We start from the raw sequence: 6,000 nt of genomic DNA, 5'->3' as shown, positions 1-6,000 counted from the left end.
TTGAGCTAGTGTAAGTGGATCATGAACCACTCAAATGACTAGAGAGATGTACTTTTTGAGTGGGAGTTTAGCGAATAATTTGATTAATTTAAACTCTAATTATCTTGAACATAGTCTAAATCCACTTTGAATATATTTGTGTTGTAGATCATGGCTCACGCGACAGTCATCCTGAATTTTAATACGTTCCTAGAGAAAGCTAAGTTGAAAGATGATGGAAGCAACTTTGTAGACTGGGCTCGTAATCTTAAGCTAATCTTACAAGCTGGGAAGAAGGATTATGTCCTTAATGCTGCGTTAGGAGATGAACCACCCGCTACGGCTGATCAGGATGTTAAGAACGCTTGGTTAGCACGTAAGGAGGACTACTCAATAGTTCAATGTGCAGTCTTGTATGGCTTAGAACCGGGACTTCAACGTCGCTTTGAGCGTCATGGAGCATTTGAGATGTTCCAGGAGTTGGAGTTTATCTTTCAGAAGAACGCCCGGATCGAGAGGTATGAGACCTCCGATAAATTCTATGCTTGCAAGATGGAGGAAAACTCGTCTGTCAGTGAACATGTGCTCAAAATGTCTGGGTACTCAAACCGTCTAGCTGAGCTGGGGATTGAACTCCCGCAAGAAGCTATCACTGACAGAATCCTTCAATCACTGCCGCCAAGCTATAAAGGCTTTGTGTTGAACTACAACATGCAAGGGATGAACAAGTCTCCCGGCGAGTTGTTTGCGATGCTGAAAGTCGCAGAGTCTGAACTCCGTAAAGAGCATCAAGTGTTGATGGTGAATAAGACCACTAGTTTCAAGAGAAACGGCAAAGGCAAGAAGGGAAATTCGAAGAAGAGCGGCAAGCCTGTTGCCAATCCAACGAAGAAACCCAAAGCTGGACCTAAGCCTGAAACGAAGTGTTACTATTGCAAGGGTATGGGTCACTGGAAGCACAACTGCCCCAAGTATCTGGCTGATAAGAAGGCGGCCAAAGAAAAATCAGGTATATTTGATATACAAGTTATTGATGTGTACTTAACCGGCTCTCGTAGTAGTGCCTGGGTATTCGATACCGGTTCTGTTGCTCATATTTGCAACTCGAAACAGGAACTGCGGAATAGGAGAAGGCTGGCAAAAGATGAAGTGACGATGCGCGTAGGAAATGGTTCCAAGGTTGATGCAATCGCCGTCGGCACAGTGTCACTTCAGTTACCGTCAGGATTAGTGATGAACTTAAATCATTGCTATTTAGTGCCTGCGTTGAGCATGAACATTATATCTGGATCTTTTTTATTGTGAGACGGTTACTCTTTTAAGTCAGAAAATAATGGTTGTTCTATTTCTATGAGTAACATCTTTTATGGTCATGCACCGAATGTGAGAGGATTGTTCATATTGAATCTTGATAACGATACGCATATACATAACATTGAGACCAAAAGAGTTAGAGTTAACAATGATAGCGCCATATTTTTGTGGCACTGCCGCTTAGGTCATATTGGTGTAAAGCGCATGAAGAAACTCCATGCTGATGGACTTTTGGAGTCACTTGACTTTGATTCACTTGACACGTGCGAACCATGCCTCATGGGCAAGATGACTAAGACTCCGTTCTCAGGAACAATGGAGCGTGCAAGTGACTTGTTGGAAATCATACATACCGATGTGTGTGGTCCGATGAGCGTGGAGGCACGCGGCGGATATCGTTATTTTCTCACCTTCACTGACGATTTAAGTAGATATGGTTATGTCTACTTGATGAAGCACAAGTCTGAACCATTTGAAAAGTTCAAGCAATTTCAGAGTGAAGTGGAAAATCATCGTAACAAGAAGATCAAGTTCCTACGGTCTGATCGTGGGGGTGAATATCTGAGTTTCGAGTTTGGTGCTCACTTAAGACAATGTGGAATTGTTTCACAGTGAACACCGCCTGGAACACCACAGCGTAATGGTGTGTCCGAACGTCGTAATCGTACTCTATTAGAGATGGTGCGGTCTATGACGTCTCTTACTGATTTGCCGTTATCATTTTGGGGTTATGCATTAGAAACATCTGCATTCACTTTAAATAGGGCACCATCAAAATCCGTTGAGACGACACCATACGAACTGTGGTATGGCAAAAGGCCAAAGTTGTCGTTTCTTAAAGTTTGGGGATGCGATGCTTATCTCAAAAGGCTTCAGCCTGAAAAGCTGGAACCCAAAGCGGAAAAGTGCGTCTTCATAGGTTACCCAAAAGAGACAGTTGGGTACACCTTCTATCTCAAATCCGAGGGCAAAGTGTTTGTTGCTAAAAACGGAGCTTTTCTCGAGAAGGAGTTTCTCTCGAGAGAATTGAGTGGGAGGAAGATAGAACTTGACGAGGTTGTCGAACCTCTCATCCCTCTGGATGGTGGTGCAGGGCAAGGGGAAACCTCTGTCATTGCGACGCCGGTTGAGGAGGAAGTTAATGATGATGATCATGAAACTCCAGTTCAAGTTTCTGTTGAACCACGCAGGTCGACGAGATCACGTGCTGCTCCAGAGTGGTACGGTAATCCCGTCTTATCAATCATGTTGTTAGACAACAATGAACCTGCGAATTATGAAGAAGCAATGGTGGGCCCAGATTCCAACAAATGGCTGGAAGCCATGAAGTCCGAGATAGGATCCATGTATGAGAACAAAGTGTGGACTTTGGAGGTACTGCCTGAGGGCCGCAAGGCCATTCAGAACAAATGGATCTTTAAGAAAAAGACGGACGCTGACGGCAATGTAACCATTTATAAAGCTCGACTTGTGGCAAAGGGTTTTTCACAAGTTCAAGGAGTTGACTACGATGAGACTTTCTCACCCGTAGCGATGCTTAAGTCCATCAGAATCATGTTAGCAATAGCTGCATTTTTCGATTATGAAATCTGGCAGATGGATGTCAAAACGGTGTTCCTTAACGGTTTCCTTAAGGAAGAATTGTATATGATACAACCCGAAGGTTTTGTCGATCCTAAGAATGCTAACAAGGTGTGCAAGCTCCAGCGATCCATTTATGGACTGGTGCAAGCATCTCGGAGTTGGAACAAACGCTTTGATGAGGTGATCAAAGCATTTGGGTTTATACAAGTGGTTGGAGAATCTTGTATTTACAAGAAAGTGAGTGGGAGCTCTGTGGCGTTTCTAATATTATATGTGGATGACATATTACTGATTGGAAACAACGTAGAGTTTTTAGAGAGCATAAAGGATTACTTGAATGAAAGTTTCTCTATGAAGGACCTAGGAGAAGCTGCTTACATTCTAGGCATTAAGATCTATAGGGATAGATCAAAACGCCTGATAGGACTTTCACAAAGCACATACCTTGATAAAGTTTTGAAGAGGTTCAAAATGGAACAGTCCAAGAAAGGGTTCTTGCCAGTTCTACAAGGTACGAGATTGAGTAAGACTCAGTGCCCAGCAACTGATGAAGATAGAGAGCATATGCGCTCCGTCCCCTATGCTTCAGCCATAGGTTCTATTATGTATGCGATGCTGTGCACTAGACCGGATGTTAGCCTGGCCATAAGTATGGCAGGTAGGTTCCAGAGTAATCCAGGAGTGGATCACTAGACAGCGGTCAAAAATATCCTGAAGTACCTGAAAAGGACTAAGGAAATGTTTCTCGCGTATGGAGGTGACGAAGAGCTCGCCGTAAAAGGTTACGTCGATGCAAGCTTTGACACAGATCCGGACGACTCTAAGTCGCAAACCGGATATGTATTTATTCTTAATGGGGGTGCAGTAAGTTGGTGCAGTTCCAAGCAAAGCGTCGTAGCAGATTCTACATGTGAAGCGGAGTACATGGCTGCCTCGGAGGCGGCTAAGGAGGGTGTCTGGATGAAACAGTTCATGACGGATCTTGGAGTGGTGCCAAGCGCACTGAATCCAATAACCTTGTTCTGTGACAACACTGGTGCCATTGCCTTAGCAAAGGAACCACGGTTTCACAAGAAGACCAGACACATCAAACGACGCTTCAACCTCATCCGCGACTACGTCAAGGGAGAGGACGTGAATATATGCAAAGTGCACACGGATCTGAATGTAGCGGACCCGCTGACTAAACCTCTTCCACGGCCAAAGCATGATCAACACCAGAACTGTATGGGTGTTAGATTTATTACAATGTAATTCACATGGTGATGTGAGGGCTAGATTATTGACTCTAGTGCAAGTGGGAGACTGTTGGAATTATGCCCTAGAGGTAATAATAAATATAGTTATTATTATAATTCCTGTATCAAGATAATCGTTTATTATCCATGCTATAATTGTATTGAATGAAGACTCATTTACATGTGTGGATACATAGACAAAACACCGTCCCTAGCAAGCCTCTAGTTGGCTAGCCAGTTGATCAAAGATAGTCAGTGTCTTCTGATTATGAACAAGGCGTTGTTGCTTGATAACTGGATCACGTCATTAGGAGAATCACGTGATGGACTAGACCCAAACTAATAGACGTAGCATGTTGATCGTGTCATTTTGTTGCTACTGTTTTCTGCGTGTCAAGTATTTATTCCTATGACCATGAGATCATATAACTCACTGACACCGGAGGAATGCTTTGTGTGTATCAAACGTCGCAACGTAACTGGGTGACTATAAAGATGCTCTATAGGTATCTCCGAAGGTGTTAGTTGAGTTAGTATGGATCAAGACTGGGATTTGTCACTCCGTGTGAACGGAGAGGTATCTCGGGGCCCACTCGGTAATACAACATCACACACAAGCCTTGCAAGCAATGTAACTTAGTGTAAGTTGCGGGATCTTGTGTTACGGAACGAGTAAAGAGACTTGCCGGTAAACGAGGTTCAAATAGGTATACGGATACTGACGATCGAATCTCGGGCAAGTAACATACCGAAGGACAAAGGGAATGACATACGGGATTATATGAATCCTTGGAACTGAGGTTCAAACGATAAGATCTTCGTAGAATATGTAGGATCCAATATGGGCATCCAGGTCCCGCTATTGGATATTGACCGAGGAGTCTCTCGGGTCATGTCTACATAGTTCTCGAACCCGCAGGGTCTGCACACTTAAGGTTCGACGTTGTTTTATGCGTATTTGAGTTATATGGTTGGTTACCGAATGTTGTTCGGAGTCCCGGCTGAGATCACAGACGTCACGAGGGTTTCCGGAATGGTCCGGAAACGAAGATTGATATATAGGATGACCTCATTTGATTACCGGAAGGTTTTCGGAGTTACCGGGAATGTACCGGGAATGACGAATGGGTTCCGGGAGTTCACCGGGGGGGGGGGGGGGGGAACCCACCCCGGGGAAGCCCATAGGCCTTGAGGGAGGCACACCAGCTCTTAGTGGGCTGGTGGGACAGCCCACAAGTGCCCTATGCGCCATAGAGATAAAAATCAAAGAGAAAGAAAAAAAAAGAAGGAGGTGGGAAGGAAGGGGGACTCCCTCCCACCAAACCAAGTCCAACTCGGTTTAGGGGGGGGAGTCCTCCCCCCTTGGACTCGGCCGACCCCCTTGGGGCTCCTTGAGCCCCAAGGCAAGGTCCCCTCCCTCCCACCTATATATACGGAGGTTTTAGGGCTGATTTGAGACGACTTTTCCACGGCAGCCCGACCACATACCTCCACGGTTTTTCCTCTAGATCGCGTTTCTACGGAGCTCGGGCGGAGCCGTGCTGAGACAAGGTCATCACCAACCTCCGGAGCGCCGTCACGCTGCCGGAGAACTCTTCTACCTCTCCGTCTCTCTTGCTGGATCAAGAAGGCCGAGATCATCGTCGAGCTGTACGTGTGCTGAACGCGGAGGTGCCGTCCGTTCGGTACTAGATCGTGGGACTGATCGCGGGATTGTTCGCGGGGCGGATCGAGGGACGTGAGGACGTTCCACTACATGAACCGCGTTCTCTAACGCTTCTGCTGTACGGTCTACAAGGGTACGTAGATCACTCATCCCCTCTCGTAGATGGACATCACCATGATAGGTCTTCGTGCGCGTAGGAAATTTTTTGTTTCCCGTGCG

Source organism: Hordeum vulgare, chromosome 4H (genome assembly GCF_904849725.1).
Source record: "Hordeum vulgare subsp. vulgare chromosome 4H, MorexV3_pseudomolecules_assembly, whole genome shotgun sequence".
NCBI classification, from domain to species: Eukaryota; Viridiplantae; Streptophyta; class Magnoliopsida; order Poales; family Poaceae; genus Hordeum; species Hordeum vulgare.
The sequence above is the reverse complement of the archived record's forward strand: the minus strand, read 5'-3'. Positions refer to the sequence as shown.